This window comes from Protopterus annectens, chromosome 4.part1, assembly GCF_019279795.1.
Source record: "Protopterus annectens isolate FY-2018-M chromosome 4.part1, PAN1.0, whole genome shotgun sequence".
NCBI lineage: Eukaryota > Metazoa > Chordata > Ceratodontiformes > Protopteridae > Protopterus > Protopterus annectens.
Window position 1 is genome coordinate 115,971,861 of NC_056734.1, and position 21,677 is coordinate 115,993,537.

At 43.3% G+C, this 21,677-nt stretch overlaps 1 protein-coding gene across 2 annotated transcripts in view; it reads left to right on the forward strand.

The window, feature by feature from the left end:
* DZIP1L (DAZ interacting zinc finger protein 1 like) overlaps positions 1-21,677 on the forward strand; it is a 1,070,134-nt gene that overhangs the window by 409,582 nt on the left and 638,875 nt on the right. The gene's annotated exons all lie outside the window — the stretch shown is intronic.

Here is a 21,677-nt window from a genome sequence, read left to right on the forward strand (position 1 = left end):
GCCATGGTGGTGGCGGCGGCCACCAAGAAGGAACTTGCTGATCCTTCTGTACCTGTCCATCCTCCTAACAAGGACTCTAGGACCATGGATAGGTATGGTAAGTGGATGTTTTCTTCAGCGACCTTTGCTATGCGTTCGCTGAACTATCTCTGTCACTTTACCAGGCTTCAGAGAGACATTCTCAAGGAACTAGGTGAGGTGGTTCAGGATCCATCAGCTGCTGGTGGCTCAAGAAAAGATTGCCTCACAGCTAGGAATCCTAAATTCTATAACTAACTCCTCCATGCGGCTCATTTCTTATGCAGCCGATGGAGCGAGTAGAGCCGTAGGCACAGGAGTGGCACTTGGGCGTCAGGCCTGGATGCGGCTTTGTAATTTCGCAGATCCCTTTAAGGCGTCCTTCACTAATACGCCCTTCGATGGTTCGGCTTTGTTCGGGCCTCAGGTGAAGGACACATTGACCAGGTGTGAGCAAGACGGTAAGACCCTTTCTGCCATACGAGTCCATTTCTCCACCCCTTCAAGACCCTATCCAAAAGGGCAGAAGGGAGGGAAAATGTGGTTTCGTAAATCTCAGGGAGTCACGCCTGATACACGTGGTCAGTTTACCCCCAGAGGCAGAGGGGGTAATAACAATAGACGCCGCCCTAGGGGCAGAGGGGGTCCGCAGAATCAGGGTAGCAGGGAGCCTCTCTCTGATAAACCCTTCCAGCATCCCTGAGGTGTTGCCCGACTGTCCACCCTTGGAGGCAGTCGGGGGAAGATTGTTGCTGTACCCAATAGCCTGGCGTTCCCTATCTCAAGACAAATGGGTACAGTCAATCATATCCGAGGGATACAGTATTCCTTTCGAGAGATATCCCGTTCCTCATCAGTCCCTTCCAGACGTTTCACCCGGTCTAAGGGAATTGGCAAAGCTGGAGGTATCAAAGCTCCTAGCAAAAAGAGCCGTCCAACTAGTTCCAGCAGACCAAGTAGGATCCGGCATTTACTCAAGATTCTTTTTGGTCCCCAAAAGGACAGGAGATTGGAGACCAATTTTAGACCTCAGCAAACTAAACAAGTTTGTCAAGAAGGCAAGATTCCGGATGGTCACGCTTCAGTCCATTCTACCCTTTTTGGGCAAGGACAACTGGATGTGCTCAATAGACCTTCAGGATGCGTACTATCACATAAAAATTCACAGGCGCTCCAGAAGGTTTCTCCGCTTTCGGCTGGGGACCAGTCACTTTCAATTCAGAGCCCTGCCCTTTGGCCTCACTACAGCCCCCAGAGTGTTTACCAAATGTATGGCAGTGGTCACGGCTCATCTGAGACGTCAAGGATTCCAGATGTTTCCGTACCTAGACAACTGGCTCCTCTCTGCCACCACCAGGCATCAACTTCTCAAGGCCAGAGACTACACCCTTCACATCTGCAACCAATTGGGGATTTCTGTAAACTTTGAAAAATCTTCTCTGTCGCCTTGCCAATCTATTACCTTTATAGGCACAGAATTAGACACTGTCAGTACATCAGCGAGACTCACAAACCAAAGAATTCTGGACATCCAAAAGTACATTCGAATCATATTACTCTCAAGAGAATCAGGGCCAGATTTGTCCTGAAGGTTCTAGGTCTTATGGCTGCGGCCATTGTTCTACTGCCGTTAGCCCGCTTCCACATGCGTCTTCTGCAGTGGATGTTGTTCACCCAGTGGTCATTCCAGCAGCTCCCCGTGCGACACGAGATATTTGTGACACAATTGTGCAAGAGTCATCTAACCTGGTGGATGTCTTCCCCGCAACTCCATCAGGGCCGACTGTTTGTTCCCCCAGTCCCGGTTGCCACAGTCACTTCGGATGCCTCTCTGATCGGGTGGGGGTGGGGGCATTGTCAGGGCAGGATGGTCCATGGGACTTGGCAACCAATAGAATACCATCTGCACATAAATGTCCTAGAGATGAGAGCAGTGCTTTTAACATTGCAGGCACTCAACGACTTTCTTCCTTTAGGGACTATTGCAGTTCAGACGGACAACATGTCCGTAGTCTGGTATATCAACAAGCAGGGCGGGACCAGGTCCTACCCACTGTGTCCAGAAGCTCTCAGACTTTGGCAATGGGCAATCTCCTCTCATCGGTTTCTGATAGCATCGCACATCCCCGGGAAATCCAACCTCGTAGCGGACAGGCTGAGCAGAGCTATTCTCATGCCACACGAGTGGTCTCTCAAACAATCGGTAGTGGACGAGATTTTTCAGAAGTGGGGCGTCCCTTGCTGCGACCTTTTTGCTACACCCCAAAACAGCAAATGCATAGACTTCTTCGCTCTCTTTCCTCTACCAGGCCATCCCCCGAGAGACGCTCTAACCCAGGATTGGCCCCGGGGACTTCTTTATGCTTTTACTCCATACCCACTTATTCCTCAAGTAATTCAGAAAGCTACTGTATTGAGAGCCAGGTTGATTCTCATTTCCCCTTACTGGCCTAGACAAATTTGATTTCCGTCCCTGCATCGTCATCTCGTGGTACAGCCTTGGCATCTGGACCCAGTTCCAGATCTTCTGACCCACCATTCGGGTCAACTGCACCGGTCCATTCCTTCCCTCAACCTCACTGCTTGGTTGCTCCACTTCCTTCCTTAGCCAGGCTTCCTATGATCTCTGACCCTGTTAGAGAGATCATAGTAGCTTCTCTAAAGTCCTCTACTAGAAGGATTTATGCTAGTAAATGGCAACGTTTTTCCTTCTGGGCAAAGTCTAGAGACTTAGATCCCTTTACTGCTCCTGTGCATTCAGTCTTGGAATTCTTAGCTGAGATTTTTCAATCGGGTTCTTCTCCATCTACAGTTAAGGTTCAATTGGCAGCTATCTCAAATTTTCATGTGGGCTTAGCGGATCAAAATATTATGTCCCACAAGCTTTGCAAAGCTTTTCTGAGAGGGATATTTCTCCTAAAACATCCTATCAAAGATCCCCCTCCGCAATGGGATTTGAATTTAATGCTGGCATCCTTGATACTAGAACCGGCTGCTTCATGCTCATTAAAACTTCTTTCCTGGAAGACAATTTTTCTAGTTGCTGTTACTTCAGCCAGAAGGGTGTCTGAACTTCAGGCTCTCTGTGTCCGTTCCCCATATTTGGTTTTCCACAAAGATAGGGTATCATTAAGAACCAATCCATCCTTTTTGCCCAAGATTGCTTCCCAGAAGAATATTAACCAATCTATTGATTTGTCAGTCTTTTTCCCTAATTATTCTAACAAGTCGGAACAAAAACTTCACTGTTTGGATGTCCATCGTCAACTCGGGTATTACTTGGACAGAACTAAACAATTTAGGAAATCTGATCAACTGTTTCTTTCTTATGCAGAAAACAGGAAAGGTCTTCCGGTCTCCAAAGTGACCCTATCCACATGGCTGTCTTCTATCATTTCTTATGTTTATCTTCTTAGGGGCAAGCAACTGCCCTCGAAACCAAAAGCACATTCTACCAGGAGCCTAGCCACTTCCACAGCTTTTCAGGATAGGCTACCTATTGACACCATTTGTGCAGCAGCCACTTGGGCCACTCCTCACACCTTTGTTTCTCATTACAAATTGGACTTGGCCTCCAGGGACAGGGCTAGGTTTGGTTCCACAGTTCTCAAGAGTCTGTTCCATTGAGCCACCCAGGATAGAGGTGCTAGGGACGCGGTCCCATCCAGCAAGAATGAAGGCGAGTTTGACAACTTAACATTTAGAAGTTATGTACCTACCATAACGTTCCATGTTAGTTGTCTTCTCTCATCTTCTTTCTTGTGTTCCTCCCTCCTTCCCCCTAGCCTGGACAGACCTTGAAGTTGTACTCTTTTCTGGGGTTGGTTAACTTTTTCCATGAGCTCCCAGTAGGAAGTGTCACTACTATTACTGGTTTTTGACCTGGTTTCTTCTACATTTAGTTTGTCTTCTTCCTTGTGAAGAAGTGTTTATGGCAGGGTTTTTCTTGTAGCTACCAAACGAGATCTGAGGTAGTCACGCCTTGCATCATGGGATATAGGGTTGCCTCGAGCTGGTAAAATTAGCTCTCAAGCTTAGCAAGTGCCGAGTCGGAGCCGAGGATCGGCTCCGAACCCATCTAGCAAGAAAGAAGGCCAGAGAAGACAACTAACATGGAACGTTATGGTAGGTACATAACTTCTAATTTTATGGCTACAGCCTAGGAGATCTACAGAGACTCTAAGGTTATGTTGTAAATAAATGGGGAATTAATGCCAGAATTTCTGACAGGGATATTGTCTTTCTCCCCTGTAGTTTGCAGTATTTCTGGAGCCATTTGCATAAATAAGGCAAGGAGATATGAGGGAGTGGAATTGGTTAGAATGAAAGAATAAAATGGTCCTATTTGCAGATGATGTGATTATATATTTAACAAACCCAGACCATGATATAACAACGTTGTTTAAACTATTAAAGACAATTCAGGGAAGTTTCTGGGTATAAAGTAAATGAAGACAAAACAGAGATGATCAGTGTGAATTATGCTCCTATACAGGGATTGGTCCAGGAGTATCCATACCTGTGGGAGCATTACAAAATTAACTGTTTGGGTGTATGGATAGTGAAGAAAGTATTTCCCTAAGGAGACATGGATAGAAATTAGACAAAAGATTTAAAGAGATGATATGGCTGACTTAGACCAGAGAATACAAGTGCTATTTTTTAACCATCTGTGCTATACCCTAGTCATGCATTTCTAACACAGAGCAGGGCTTCTGGACTTCATTGCTGAAAGCTGTGGTGAGGTTTATTTGGGAATAAATGACCAAGGATCAGTTAGCAAATAATTACCCTTTGATTTAAAGGAATATCACAAGGTCACTCAGATAAGATTAATCTACTATATTAAGAATATTGTTTATAATTCAAAATGGAAAAAATATGACGATAAGACAGGGAGGGAGACCCAGGCATTCATTAAATATACGGTGCAAACACTGAACAAGATAAAAATAAAACGGGGATATTGGTAAAGTATTCCAGATGATAGAAAAGTCATCAAGCAAAACTGTGTACCCTGGAAGTTTGAAATGTGGCCTGTTGGATTAAGCAAACCATTTTTTCAGCAGATACTTTTATTTTTACAAACAGTGGGTCAAAAAATAATATCTTTTATTAGGTACACCGAGAAATGGGAGAAACTAATTGGCCAGATTTCGTAGAGAGAGCAACAGTGTCCAAGAGAAATGCTGATATATAGGGGCTATGCAGAATTCAGGAGTGATGTGATATAGAGATTGAGAAGAAACTTAAAGGGTAAACATGATAGAAGTGTGACCTTTAGAAGCAAGCAACAAGAGGTTAGTAAGCATGCTATATAAAGTGAAAAAGCTGAAAACAGACAAATGGTAAATGAACAAGTACAGATATGTAAAAATAATATCAGAAGGGCTAGCAGAAACAAATTGGACGGTTAATAGTATGACAACTAGGAAAAAATGTGGAAAGTTCAGAATATTTGGATGGAAATGCCTGCACAAGTATTTATATACCCCAGAGAAGCTAATAAAAATGTTCCAGGGAGTAGATGGAGATTTGTTGGAGATGTAAATATAATAAAAAAATTAGACTGGCAGCATATCTTTGGGGATATAGCAACTTAGATAAGGTTCAAAGTGGAGCTTTAGGGACTAACCAGAAAAATATCAGGAAGTGACTAGGAGTTATGAGAAAGAAATGAGTACATGTCCAAGCAGTATATGCATTATATGCAATTATTGGTGGCAAAAAAAAAAAACTTCCCAAGAACCAGCTATAGAATTAAAATCAAAAATATTGTGAGATCTAGAGAGCAAGTCTGCATAAAAGGAAATGAAAATACTGTGATCAGAAAATAAGAAATGAGAGATGAAAGCAATTGTTGGTAGGAAAAAATAAAATGCACAAAGGTTAGATAAAAGAAAACAAACAACATCTTATGTCATTTGTGGTGATAGATGTAAATCCTGGTATTGGAGTGAATCAGATGTTAAGCTGTTTATCAATCATTAACGTTTAGGCAGTTGTCATAACTTTTACATGAGGATGAAGAAAGCCACCAGGCTATGTAAAATGTGCACCATGCATGAGGATAGCACAAGTGTGTGTGTGTGTGTGTGTGTGTGTGTGTGTGTGTGTACAAAAATGTTATGTGAAGTAAAGCAGTTCTTTGGAGAAAAAAAGAGGTCAGCATTGAAGGTAAAAAAGAAAATTAGAACAAAAATCTGCTCCTTACTAGCATATGATAAATGGCTTCTCAAACAGCATGGCAAAACTCTGCAGACCAGCCTTATACACAAGCCACTGTAGCTAGAATACCATGCTTTCCTAGCTAAAGTGCTCTCTGTTCCACTATGGGTTACTATATTCACAAACAGGAAAATCTGTGCTGTGAGTAAGTGTGTTTGTGTGTGTGTGTGTGTGTGTGTGTGTGTGTGTGTGTGTGTGTGTGTGTGTGTATGCATACATGCGTACTTTTATATTCTTATGTGGTATGTGCCTAAATATTTTGTGTGACTGCTGGAGTTATCCACTGGTCAGCCTGAAAGTCATTATAGTCTGGTTTGCCAAGAAACAAAATGGGGAAAATTTAATGTTGTGCCAGGTGTGTCTGCTGTAGGACTGTGCAACATCTGCTAGGCAAACACACAGGAGCTATGTCACCACTACCAGTGACTTGGAGAAAAATACAAACACAAATGAGTGGGAACCTCCTCTGTTACACCTGGGCTTGCTGATATAGAGGCGTTTATGCTTTGTGTACTCTATCCCCCAGCAAATCTATCCCCCATACACCTGTATACCACTGCAGACATGTTGCTAGTGTTCACAGGTATTCATTAGGCTAATGACTACCAGGGTCTTTTTAAGCTTAACCATGCATCCTGAATGTATCCAACATATTTGGTTCTCTAGAGGTTATTTTTAGAGTTGTGTAAGCGAGGGCATGAGTGGTCCAACATTTTACAGGATGTTCTTCGTTCCCCATTGCTGCAGTCCTAACTATTGGGTATAGTCCGCATCCAGTCGGCCCGAATACCAGAGTATAAGGCTGACGTCGGTCAGGGCGCATTAGACTGACGTCAGTACGTCAGGGTACTAATGCGCATGACCGACGTCATATCCTCTGTCTTTTTTGCCGCATGGTCCGATGCAGAAGCAGTTTTGCGAGTGCAGGTTGGCGTTCTGAAATATTTCCGAAACCGGAGTTTCAGACCGAAACAGAGTTGGCTAAGTACCCCGTTGGGGAACATTTTGGTTTTTTCTTGCCTCAGTATTTTACGGATGTCAGAAAAAGTGAATAACTGTATTTCTTGTGGGAAACAGATACCTCATAGGGATTACCATACCTTGTGTATACCTTGTTTAGGGCCTGAGCACGACGTTGTTGGTTGCCGCTCTTGTGCTAGGTTTAACAAACGCACTATTAAGAGGAGGTTAGACTGTGCCAGGTTAGTGTTTGGGAAGCGTTGCAATTATAACATGCCGTCGGATGCTCCGACGCCCGCTTCGTCCAAGAAGCGCAAGGACAAAACAGTGAAGCCTAGGGTTGATGAACCGGCAGTCCCGGACGTCGGTTCTTTAGAAGGCTCAGTGGAGCCAGAGGTTTTGCCAGGAGTTTCCATGGAGTCCCAGGCAGAAACTTTACTGTTGCAGGATGTGCCTTCTCAGGAGGTAGGCCAGGCTGAGGGGGCTTCTCAGGTGACTGTTCTTCCCTCTCTTCCCAAGGTAGTTAGAGCCTCTCCTTCTGTTGCCAAAACTTCTTTGAGAGGTAGGCCTAGTTCAGCTTCAGTGGGGGCTTCTCCTAGCATTTCGGGTTCTGTACCTAAGAAACATATGCTTAAGATGGCAGAAGATTTGATTACTATGATTAGAGGTTCTATGCCCCCGCCTGATAAGAGGCCTAGGGTGGAACCGGAGTTTGATAGTTTTGAACAGTGTTCAGAGGCTTCAAAGTCTTCTGCGGAAGACTTGCAGGAGTATCCTACTTATTCTGATTCAGATGTGGATGATTCCACTCCTACAGCTTCTCCTCCTGAGGATTTCTCATTTTCAGAGACTCTGCATTCCATGAGGGAGCACTTTAAATGGGAAGGCCAGGATTACTCTGATTCCAGGAAAAGGCTTAGGGAATTCTTGTTTTTACCCCAGCATAGGCCCTTGGCTATTCCTCCTGTGTTGAATGTGGTGGAAGATGTTTTTGCAGAGGCTTCCCTGAACCCTGACTCTTTGCCTCCTGCTTCTGTTAAGCCTGATAGGTATTATAGGGTGCCCGAAGCTCATAAGTATTTGTTTAAGAGTCCTAGGGCGGACCCAGAAACTATTTCTCAAGGGCCTAAAGGTGTTAAAGCTTCTGTGGTTAAAAATCCTGTTCCCTCTGATAAAGAGGCGAGGGCTTTGGATAGGTGGGGAAAGAAAGTGTATACTTCTTCCACTCTAGCCATGAGAGCATTGAATTGTCAGTTTCACATGCTAAAATATCAGAATTATCTCCTTTCACAATTGAAATCTAAGGTGGATGCTTTGGCGGAAGGTATTGAGTGTAAAGAGTTGCTGGATTTGGTTCATGTGTCTGAACAAGTGGGTAAGCATTCTTTGCAATGTGGTTTTGATGCTGTACAGGCCTCCTCGAGGGTGGCTGCTACTAGTTCTGTTCTTCGCAGGCATGCCTGGTTGAAGGATCAGAATTTAGCTGAGCATGTTAAGACAAGGATTTTGGATGCTCCTTTACAGTCTGATGTGTTGTTTGGATCGCCTGTGGAAGCAGTTTTAAAGAAAATGGAGGACAAAGCTAAGTCTATGCAAACTGTTAAAGATTTTTGCAGGTGCAGCCACCGAAGTTTAGTAGAAATTGGCCTGCTAAGGGGTGGACATATCCTGCTTATGATTCCCAGTCTAGGGGTAGGTCTAGACGTGGTAGGGGCAGGGCTCAAGGTTCTTTTAGGCCTAGAACAGGAGTTCACCTGCTCAGACTTCTGGTGAGGGCAGGGGTCAGTCCTTTCGTAAACAGACCCAATGACCTGTCTTTTCAGCTGCCAGTAGATTCCGTCTGGCAGCTCCTTTGGGAGGAAGACTGTCTCTTTTCAAAGAGAATTGGGATTTAATTACTCAAGACAAATGGGTGTTGGATATCATTCACCACGGTTACAGATTTTATTTCCATACAATGCCCCCTTTCAAAGGCATGCCAGACGTTCCTCCTCCACAAAGAAAAGAGGCTCACAAGCAAGTTTCTCAGTTACTCCAGATAGGGGCCATTCAGCCAGTCCCTGTATCAGAAAGGGGCCTAGGATTTTATTCTCGCCTGTTCCTAGTACCAAAGAAGGGGAACACGTGGAGACCAATTTTGGATTTATCTCTCCTCAACACTTTCCTGGACATTCCCAAGTTCAAGATGTTGACGTTACAACAGCTTTTACCTCTACTGGGCAAAGATCACTGGATGGTAACTTTAGATCTCAAGGAAGCTTACCTTCATGTGCCTATAAGGCTAAGTTGCAGGAAATATCTGCGGTTTCGAGCTGGAAATTCTCATTATCAGTTTTCTGCATTGCCCTTTGGCTTATCTACTGCGCCCAGAGTATTCACAAAGGTTCTGGCTCCAGTGATAGCTTACTTCAGGCTTCAAGGAATTCAAATCTATCCTTACTTGGACGACTGCCTGATTCTGGCTCAAGAAAAGGAAGACCTTCTACAGCATCTAGAACATGTCATAGCAGTGCTAAGATGCCTAGGGTATTCTGTGAACGAAATAAAGTCCAGTCTAGTACCCTCTCAAGACATGTGCTTTCTGGGTGTGAGACTGAATACAGCAGCCCAGATGGCCTTTTTAACCCCGGACAAACAAAAGAGTCTATCAATTTACTTCCATCAACTATCTCATCAGTCCGTGCTGACTGCAAGGACAGTCCTTCAAGCATTAGGGTTCATGGCATCTTGTATTCTGGTGCTTCCCAATGCCAAACTGCATATGAGGAAGCTACAATGGTATCTCAAAAATGTATGGACAGAGCACTGCCAGGATTTGGACACTGTCATTCAAATAATACCTTGCCTTCAAAAAGAATTTTTGTGGTGGGCTCAGGAATGTCACCTAAACAAGGGACTCTCTGTGACCCGGCCAGAGGCGAGTCAGATTTTAACGACAGATGCCTCGGACATTGCTTGGGAGCTCATCTAAATGGAAAGTGGATACAAGACAAGTGGCCTGCCAGACTACAGCATCTACATATCAACATGAAGGAGATGTTAGCAGTCCAGTTTGCATTAATGGCTTTCAAGGAGTTACTTCTTCCAGGGCAGGTGTTGATTCTAACAGACAACACAACTGTCATGTGGTACATCAACAAGCAAGGCGGAACACATTCTTATCCTCTATGCAGGCAAGCAATGATTTTATGGGAGACTGCGCTAAGCTTGCAACTAACTCTTCAGGCAAGGTTTCTGCCGGGAGCACAGAACTCCTTAGCAGATGTGTTAAGCAGACAAATCATGGATCCCCACGAGTGGAAACTGGATCTTCATGTATTTCAAAACTTGACAGTGTCATGGGGAACTCCAGACATAGATCTGTTCGCTTCTCCACTAAACCACCAGCTGCCACAGTATTGCACAAAGGGGTTTCATTACACAGCTTGGAAAGTGGATGCTCTGTCTTTCAGTTGGAAAAACCTTCATGTGTATGCCTTTCCTCCTCTGCCTCTTCTTCCAAAGGTACTATTAAAGGTCAGACAAGACAGGCCAAGGATGATTTTGATAGCTCCAGATTGGCCTCGGCAACACTGGTACCCACTACTACGGAGTCTGGTAAGGAAGCCTCCATGGCCTTTACCTCTGATTCCTCATCTGTTATCTCAGAAGGATGGTCATCTGCTCAATGTCAAGCTTCACTCTCTTCATCTAACAGCCTGGCATCTTCTGTATTGAAACACAGCAGGTCTCAACTTCCTCAACAAGTTTTAAATGTGATTATGGAAGCTAGAAGACCTAGTACAAGGAAAGTGTACAGAAAAATGGAAGAGATTTTTATTTTGGAGTACAGCAAAGAATTTGCAGGTTTCTGAGCCTAATTTGAGTGTGGCTCTTCAATACCTTACTGAGTTATTGGACAAAGGTTTGTCCTTCTCTTCCATTAAGATTCATGCTGCAGCAATTTCAGCTCACTATGATTGTGACCCACCATTGTTTTCGCATCCTTTGTTCAAGCAGTTTCTTAGAGGGGCAAAGAATATAAGACCCCCAATAGAGCTCCTACTCCTGCTTGGGATCTCAATTTTGTGTTGGAAAAACTTACTCTACAACCTTTTGAGCCTGCGGCTACTGCTGAATTGAAATACTTGTCATGGAAGACTGCTTTTCTGTTGGCTATTACTTCTGCAAGAAGGGTGTCTGAGTTGCAGGCCCTTATGGCAGTAGAGCCATTTTGATTTTCCATAAGGATAGGGTATCATTACGTACTAATCCTTCCTTTATGCCTAAGGTGGTTTCTAGTGTGGCTTTAAACCAAACTATTCATTTGCCTACTTTTTATGCAGACCCCCAAAATAAAGGTGAAAGATTTTGCACACTTTAGATGTACACAGGCAATTGCGTTATTATTTAAGCAGGACTAAGGATTTTAGGCAGTCTCAGCAGTTGTTTGTTTCTTTTGCTTTGAATTCACAGGGCAAGCCTGTGTCAAAACAAACTATTTCTAGGTGGATTGGCTTTTGCATTGCATTTTGTTATTCCCATCATGGCAAGGAGATTCCAGCTGGGATTAGGCCTCATTCCACTAGGGCTACTGCCACTTCAACAGCATTTCTAAGGGGTGGCAACTAAGGATATTTTGGAAGCAGCTACTTGGAGTTCAGTGCATACTTTCTCTAAGCATTATCACCTTCCTATCTACTCTAAGTCTAGGGCTGGTTTTGCCACAGCTGTTTTGCAAGGCATGTTGTCAGCTCCTGCTTCTTTATGATTTGCCAGCCTCCCTTACCTCTGCTTTGGGATTCTACCCAATAGTTAGGACTGCAGCAATGGGGAACGAAGAACATAGTACAGTTTTGTACCTACCATAAATGTAGATGTTCGAGGATCCCATTGCTGCAGTCCAATTTACCCTCCCTCCTTCCCCTCTGTCTTTAGGGGTGGTTGTGTAGGTGAGGTTACATGCATATATTTGTTGTGTATATTCCTGTATATATTGTACATATTTTTGGTGCAGGTATTTTGGGCCTTGTCTTTTTAGGGTCTTCTGACATCTGGGGCAAGAAAAGACTGAGGATATGACGTCGGTCATGCGCATTAGTACCCTGACGTACTGACGTCAGTCTAATGCGCCCTGACCGACGTCAGCCTTATACTCTGGTATTCGGGCCGACTGGATGCGGACTATACCCAATAGTTAGGACTGCAGCAATGGGATCCTCGAACATCTACATTTATGGTAGGTACAAAACTGTACTTTGCCTGTATCTGTTAGAAGCATATGATGTCCTTCCATTTCACTGTTACAGTATTTATTACAATAGGATCCCCTGCCAAGGCAACGCGACATCCGGCCAGTATACTAAAGCCTTTAGATTGCTTTAAGGTACTCCATATGTCACATGTTTGCTCCTCGTGTACTATAGGGTATGCAGGTGATATTTGGATGCACCATCCTCAGAACTTCTTTGCCTCCAGTTTGAACACCATATCTTCCTTGTCTATCTGAACGCCCGTTCTGTTGCTGGTTCACCAACCCATTTCAGATAAGTGCCCTGTTGGGGACTTTTTGATCTTATCTTTTTCTTTTGTATTGTTGCTTGTGGGGTTTCATGTCATCCAAGAAAGGTAAATGCCAGTGTGGGAGACAGATTCCCCATAAAGACTGTTACAAACGGTGTTTATTTTGTCTCTGTGCTTCCCGCAATTGTATGTCCTATTCAGTTTGTCTGGCCTTTGTTTCTACGACTTTCCATACTCTGCTTTCTTCCTTGGCCTTATATTTGGAGAACCAATGTTTTAAGCTTTTTGCTAAATACACAGTGAAAGGACCTTCCTGCTCCGAGGGACAGCCGTCCGTGAAGAAGGCCAAGAAGTCTAGGTCTGACTTTTCTGTTGTGCAGCCTCTGCCAAATGTCTCTCCCAAGGCAAGTGAAAGCCTGGAAGGATTGCTCGGCTCTGCCTTTGGATTTTTCTGCTGCAACCATTTCGGAGGTCGATGTGGATCCAACCTAATGCACCTCCTTGGAAGTCTTGCAGACGGCTGCTACAGACGTTCAGGAGGAACTTTGGCTGATTATTTCCAAGGGGACTAGGGGTGTTCATCAGATTTTGGTGAAGGAGGAAGTCCTGAATACTATTATTGAATACTGTCCAGAGTCAGAACCTTCTAAGTTTTATAAGTCAGATGTCCCCTTGAAAAAAAAAGCAAAAGACTAAGCATATTTCTACAGCTCCTAAGAACCAACAGAATGAATTTCAGAATTTCACTCTGGGGCTGTTTCCTTCTTTTATAGCTTTGAAACCTCCTCTTGGAGTCTCTGTTCCAGCTCCCCCTTGGTCCTCCACTCCCCATAAAAGACTCTGGGAACATAATTCCTCTGAGGAGGAGGTGGTGGATTCAGATGAGGAATCCCTTGCTTATTCATCTCATATTCCCTCTCCTTTAGATTATGAGTCTGAGGAATCTGTTAGTCGTGACATTCATTTTGAGGAAATTTATTTTGGGGGGACAGTCTCCAGAATGATGGAGTTTTTTAAATAGGATTGTGCCCAGGTTTCTGAGGTACATAAGAGGTAATACAAGTTCCTGCAAATGGACTCTCCTAGACCCTCTGCTGTTCCTGCTGTTTTGGCTGCTTTGTTGGATGCCTTTTTGCTGCATCTAAGGCTCCTGCTTCCTAGCCCCCTGCCCCAAGAAACCCAATAGGTTTTATAGGGTGGCTGAGGTCTGTAAATTCCTGTACAGGTGTCCTGCTGACCCTTCTGTGGTGTCTTGTGTCCTTCTGATAAAGGCAGCAGAACTATGGAAAGGCTAGGTAAAAAGTTTGTAACTCTGCTACCTTAGCTTTTAGGGCAGTCAGTTATCAGTCCCATATGTCCAGATACATTTTGGCTCTTCTTTCCGAGGCCTGTCAGGTTGTTTCTGATCTCCCATACTCTGAAGGGAAGACTTCTGCTCTTTCCCTGTGGGACTTCGTCTCAGGTGACTCGCCATTCCATTAAGTGTAGTTATGATGCAACAGATCCTATTTCTAGGGCTGCTGCCTTTGGTTCTGTGATGAGGAGATATTCCTGCCTTCAGCTTCAGCCTTTGCCTAATATTAAGGCTAAGTTGTAGATGCTCATCTGGACAGCACTTGTTTGGTGAAGCTGGTGCTGATTTCTTTAAATGTCTTCAGTTCAAGGGCAAGGCCTTGCAGGAACTTAAACATGTTTTTGTTTCTCCTGTGCCTAATTTCAGAGAAATTACCCCAATAAGCCAGTTTTTATTTATAGGTAGTCTCGCCTTCCCCCCATGGGTAAGAAGAGTGGGACGTGGGCTCCTCCTACTAAAGCTACCCAAACTTCTGTGCCACAGAAGTCTTGCTTTTCCAGACAAACCAGGTGCTGTCTGACTTTCCTGTTCTTATCAGCCATAGTCCTCTTTTTCTTCATCTAGCCCTGTGTCTTCCTCTTTGATTAAAGATTACTCAGGATTCCTAGGTTTTGTCCATGATTTGCCTAGGGTATTTCATGGCCTGGAAATCTCTTCCCCCTTTTATGGACATTCCTTAGTCCCCTCAGGAGCAGTTGCCCTTCTTTTCAAGGATGCATTGGGATCTCTTGTGTAAGGGAACTGTCCAGGAAGTTCCAGTTTCCCAAAGGGGGAAGGGGTTTTACTCCAGAATGGTTTTGGTGACCAGAAAAGTAGGCAGTTGGAGATCTGTTCTGGACTTCTCTCATCTAAACACCTTTCTGAAAGTCTCCTCTTTTCTAATGTTGTCCCTTCAAAATGTGTTCCCTTTTCTGCTTCCTCAGGTTTATCTGGTATCTGTGAATCTCAAGGATGTTTATCTTCATATCCCGATTCATCCTCTTTTCAGGAAATTTTTGTTTCTCTGCTGCTTGGCATTTTCAGTTCCCTCCTTTGTCCTTTGACCTTTCTTCTGTCCCAAGAGGTCTATATCAGTTCATCGAAATCACAATTCAATGAACTGCTCTTCAGCAAACAAAAAACAGAGAATGTTCAGTTAAACGAATGTTCACATCAGCAAATGTGTTTCACAGGGAAAGGAGAACGTTTCCCAACATTCCCAATGTAACATATGCCACAGTACATGAAACACACACAGGTGGGGGGTCTCACCCTCCCCATACTTGTATACCAGCTCCAAGATCACATTACAGTGGGGAAAAGGACATTTCCTGATGTTGGCCAACTTTCTTCTTTCCCTATGAAACACATTCACGGATGTGAACTTCATTTTAACTGATGTTTGCTGTTTTTGTTCTTTGATGAGCAGTTCACTGAATTACTATTTCAGTGAACTGATATAGACCCACCCCAAGGGTATTCACCAAATGCCTTGCTCCTGTGATTGCTTTTTGCAGGCTAAGGGGTATCCAATTATTTCCCTACTTGGGCGACCTCTTGTTTCAGGCATCCTCTACAGAAACTTTGTTGCAAAATCTTTATTTTGCCATCTCCTTTCTGCAAAGCCTGGGATTCACTATAAATTTCAAAAACCCTTTTCTGTCTCCTTCTCAGGATCATGTCTTCATGGGGTGCAGGATCCAGACTCTTCCTATGCTGGCATCCCTCTTCCTCCCAAGGCCCTAACTCTCATTTCCTTTTTTCAGTCCTTTCTTCCTCTGGCTTCAGTAACAGCCAGGGAATTTCTGAGAGGTCTGGGATTCATGTCTTCCACCATCCCATGCTCCCTTATGTTAAACTCCACATGAGAAAACTTCAGTGATTTCTAAAGTTAGTTTGGCTTTAGCATTCTCAGCCTCTCAAATTTTTAGTTCCTCCTCTTCTGTCTGTCAAGCAGGAACTTCAGTGGTGGATTCAGCAGTTGACTGTCAATCCAGTGCTCCCATTTCATCTACCTCTTCCCTCTCAGGAGCTGTTGCCAGATGCTTCATACATGGGAAGAGGGAGCAGCTTTCGGCTCCCTAAAGGTGCAGAGAATGTGGTCGCCTCCTCCACAGAATGACCGCATTAATGTCAAGGAGATGTTTGCTCTTCTGCTAACTCTTCAGACCTTTCATCCTGTCTCCTTTCCAGGACCTCTCAATATGTTTACAAACATTACTACAGTGATTTGGTATAGCAACAAATGGGGGGGGGGGGGCAGCGACAAGGTGTTATCTTCTTTGCCGGTTGGCACTCCTAGTATCGGAACTTGCTATCCAGTATCCAGTGACACAATTTACATTCCCTCAGGTCATAAAATTATGGCAGACTCTTTCTGAGTAAGTCCATTACGCAATCCCATGAGTGGATGCTTCAGAGGGATGCGTTATTGGACATTGTCCAACAGGCAGCTTCCTCTAGTTTGTGCCAGAGTCCCAGGTCCTCTGGTTTGGAAGGTATATACATATTTATTTAACATCATATACCTGAATTAATATGTATGAAATTTTATAATATTATTGGATTGATTAAGTATAGTCCTTTAACAAGAAGACAGCTAAGAAAAAGTTATCACAAACAATGTGAACAACTTGATTCAAACTTCTGTGTTTCGTCCTTATGTTTTGTATTGTTTTTCTGCTTTTCACATACTTGACCTTTAAATTAAAAGCACTAATTAAGTAATTTTTGCCAGCCAATAACACTGTTTTGGAACTTGTATAAATTCTGAGTTTTGTGATGAGAAATTGATTCTGAAGAAGTCTCCAACTGGAGATGAAAGCGCTAAATCAGTGAACAACTGTTATGTATTATATTTTTTTCGTAGTTTTATAGCCATTTGTGGCACATTTCTTTATTAAATAAATTTTGCAGACTACCCTGGGACTTCGATTTTTTGGACTGTCTAAGTCCAGGAGCATTTAAAGACAGCCTTTATTGTACCGGAGCAGTGCCTTGTGCTTTTCTTGGTTTATTCTATTGTGGTTCTGGTTATTAGTCGAAGGTTTTGGTTGCTGGTTCGGTTACAAGGAGTCTTTTCCAATGGATAATAGTTCCCTGCTCAACGAACTGATTAGGGTTATTCAAACCCACTCTCAAACTGAAAACTCGCCTCCTGGAACCGATAATGAAATCCTGTGTGTGCAGAGTAGTCCTAGAGAGATGGGCGTGATCCGGATGACGTCAGACGCCAGAAACGAAAAGCATGGTGGTGAGATAGTTGAGGATAACTTTCCAACGAGACCTAATGATGGCTTTGGACTACTAAACACCCGAAGGGGTAATAAAGGACACAATATGTGCACACACAGTATGTGCATCTGTTGCTACTTAGGCTTCTGTAACTTCTAACTCCTGCTTGTTAGTTTTGTAAGCTATCTCCCTGCCAGGACAGCCAGCAGCCTAAACCCCTCTTATTTCTCCCTCTCCATTCTCACTCTCATCTCTTCTCTGAGTTTCACTAGCTCTTCCTTAATTCTATCCCATTTAGTCCTTAGACCTCCCTAGTGGGCCTAGTGCAATTCTACACTTAGCCACTAGAGTGCGTCCCCTCCCCACTGTTACTACTTTCCTTCACTCACTCCTTGCATTTTCTAAGTTATTACTCTAATTCCTCACTTTCTCACCCCTACCTCTAGCCCACACTACCTATTATATACAGAACCCTTGCTTACCTTGCTATAACTTACTCTCCTGTAATCTATGCTCTACTGATTGGCTCTCGATCTTCTCCTGGTGTCTTCCCGCTCCGTTCGCCCTTTGGGCTCACTTCGCTCCCCTACCCTGCCCCCAAATCCCACCCGCCCCCAGTACCTCTAGCTATATCCCTCTTGTGACCACACCCACTTCCTCTCTACACCAATCAACCTCCAACACCCTAGACACGCCCCTTACCAGCATATTACCTACTTGTACCACACCCAAGTTTACTCTATAATATTACACTCCACTTCTAAACTCCCATTCACATATTTGACCTATCCCACCAGCTCCAACTTACCTAACTCTTTACTCTGCACTACCTTTCAGGCTTTTTCCATCATCCCCTTGTGTAATAAACTTTATAACATATACAAGACTATTACAACACTATAACACTAAGCAACCTTAATTCAACATGCTTTTAAAACCTTCTTCCATCTCTATTTTACTATTACTTAAACTGTCATATCTTTATTACCTCACCCAACCCTGCATTTCCTACCATTCACAATTTTATCACCTAACCAACCACCTAAACTCCCCTCACTCACATTCATACTCTCCAATTTCTCCCCATCTATACCCAATAACAGACCTCTCATCCTTCTCATACAAAGTGTTCTCCTCACAAAAAAACTCCATCCCCATAGCAACTAAACACCCCTTCACCATCACAACAGACCTCAATCCTTTACTTATACTACTCAATTACCTCTCTAACCCAATCTTTCATCTCATTACCAGTCTCTTATCAGGTGATATCCATCCCAACCCAGGCCCCTCTACCTCCACCTCCTCACACAAGCCTATATTATTTACTTCTCTAAACTCACAAAGTATAGTCAATAAAGTCGCTACCCTCCATGCCTGGCTCAAGCATAATAAACCTGACATCCTATCTATTTCAGAAACATGGCTAAAACCCCCTATAAAAGACTCTGAAATGACTCCACCCAACTATTCTATCATTAGGAAAGACAGGACCCACAAAAAAGGCGGTGGAGTAGCTCTCCTTTATTCATCTTCCTTGCTAATTACTCCTTACAACAAACCTATACCACAATTTAACAACGCTGAATTACTCCTCACTCTCCTACAAGTTAATAAGCACAAACATATATATCTAGCATCCCTCTACATCCCCCCAGGGGATAATATTTCCACACTAGAAAATATCCTCTCATGGCTCTCCAACAACATCAGCAATGAAACCATAATTTTAGGAGATGTTAACATTAACTGGGCCTCCATCCAGTCTCCAACCAACCCTCTTAACATCAACTTATATAACTTTTCCCAACTAATCAACACTATAACACATCCGTCTAAAAATCCCTCTTGTGGCACCATTCTAGATTGGATTCTAGTGTCACATCCCCACTATTTCTCAGATAGCGATACTCTTCCTGACCCTCTAAGCGATCACATGCCCATTTTCACTCACCGACTCCCCTGTATCTCATACCGCACCCACAACTACATTACTACCCGCAACCACAAAAACTTTAACCCATCAACCTTCTTAAATTCCCTAAAAGCAATTAACTGGAACAATCTAAGAACATTACCCTTAGAAGATGCAGTTGCTCATTTCAACTCTACATTCTTAGAAATACTAGACTCCCAAGCCCCTCTGAGGACAAAATGAATAAAAACAAATTCTGCCCCCTGGCTGACCAAAACCACACTATCAACCATGCGCCTTAGAGACAAAGCCTGGGGACTCTATCTGAGAAACAAGACCCCAGAACACCACATTGCATACAAAACCCTCCGAAATAAAGTAAAAAAGCTTATTATCTCTGATAGACAACAATACTTCTTTACACTCCAAAACAATAATAAAACTAATCCTCAAAGATTCTGGAAAGGAATCTCTACCCTCCTTAATCCTAGCAAACCACACACCCCAACCCCAGACCCAAATACCCCAGACTTAGATTTAGCTACTCAGTTCAACTCCTTTTTCATTGATTCTATTAGCAAACTCACTTCCTCTTTCCCGAGCTCCACCTCACTATCTAATACACCCCCACCCTCTCCTGCAAACAATCCACCCCTTATTACCACTTCCTCCTCATTCCCATCTACTCACTGTCTATCTTTCACCCCATCCGCTACTCTAACCTCCATATCACCCTTATCATCCTCAAACTCTCTCTCTCCCCACTCTACTCTATTCTCATTAAAGCCTATACCCACTTCTGCTATAAAGAAACTCCTTCAGAAACTGAAGCCATGTACTAACGCACCTGATAACATTCCCTCTTACTTCCTAAGTATAGCTGCTGAAGCAATTGCCTATCCCATAAGCATTCTAATTAACCGCTCCATCCATGAATGCACAGTGCCCCAACTCTGGAAGCAAGCCTTTATCATTCCTCTGCATAAAGGAGGTAACAACTGTAACGTCAACAACTTCCGACCTATTGCCATCCTGTCCCCCATTTCTAAACTTCTGGAAAAGTGTGTCCAACTTCAACTCTTACCACATCTCTTAGAAAATAACCTTCTAACTCCTACACAACATGGTTTCAGGCCAAATCATAGCACTATGACAGCCCTCCTGTCCTATCTTGAGACTGTTAACAGGGCACGTGACTCTGGCCAAATTGTCTCTACCTTACTACTTGACCTCTCCAAGGCCTTCGACACTATTTCACACAGCCTGCTCTTAACTAAACTTTCTAAACTTAACCTTTCTCCTTCCTCCGTAAATTGGTTCTCCAGCTATTTATCAAATAGATACCAAGCTGTAATATGGAAAAAGGCCACTTCCTCTTTCCTTAGTACCCCCACTGGAGTTCCCCAAGGATCCATTCTTGGTCCCCTTCTTTTTAATATATTTATAAATGATTTCCACAAATCCATTCCATTCGCAAACATCATCCAATAATGCAGATGATTCTACCATCATCTGCTCTGCCACATCTTCCTCTATGCTCCAAAAGCTTACTCAAGAAGCTTTTTCAATTACTGAACATTGGATGAAAATAAATCACCTAGCACTCAATGCCTCCAAAACAAAACTAATGGTATTCTCCCCTTCTAAAACTACTCCCTTCGATATAAACACATTCTTGATTACTAGCCAAAACAACTCACCCCTAGAACTGGTATCTGAAACCAAGTTACTTGGTGTTCAAATTGACAACCAGCTTAATTTCAATTCCCATCTACTACTAAATGTTAAAAAAAAACATCAAAAACTAGGCATGCTCTACCGTCAGAATCAGTACCTTACAAGCTCCTCCAAAATCACTCTCGCTTCCTCCTTTCTTATCCCCTCCCTTCTCTACGGGGCACCATTGTTGTTTAATCTTCAGACCTCTCTAAAAAAACAACTTTCCTCTTGCTATAACAAAATCGCTAAATTCGCTAACAGCCACAGATCCTCCACCCACCACTGTTCCTCTCTCCAAAAACTAAATTGGCTTGAACTACCTAACCACCTCATCTATACACAGCTAACTTTAGCCCACAAGCTCATTCTCAACCCCTCTCTTTGTCCCTCCCTGTCTTCTGCCTTTAAAATGCACCTACCCAATAGAGTCTTAAGATCTAACAATCAAAACCTACTAGAAAATCATAAACCCTCTCATCCCCCATACAAAAACTTACTATCCTTTAACCTAGCCCGTCTCTGGAACTCACTCCCACCATCCATTCGTACCACCTCCAACCATTACATGTTCAAAAAATCTCTTCATATACATCTAAAGTCCCAATGGGAATGTTCTTGCTCCCACCCCTCATAAATATATGATATCTTATCCTCCTTTTACGCTTATGTTACTTAACTGTACCTCACAAAGCTTATGTTCCTTACAAAATAACTACTCTGTATGTGTAAAACAACATCACTTTCTCAGCATATTCACTTCACATTAAC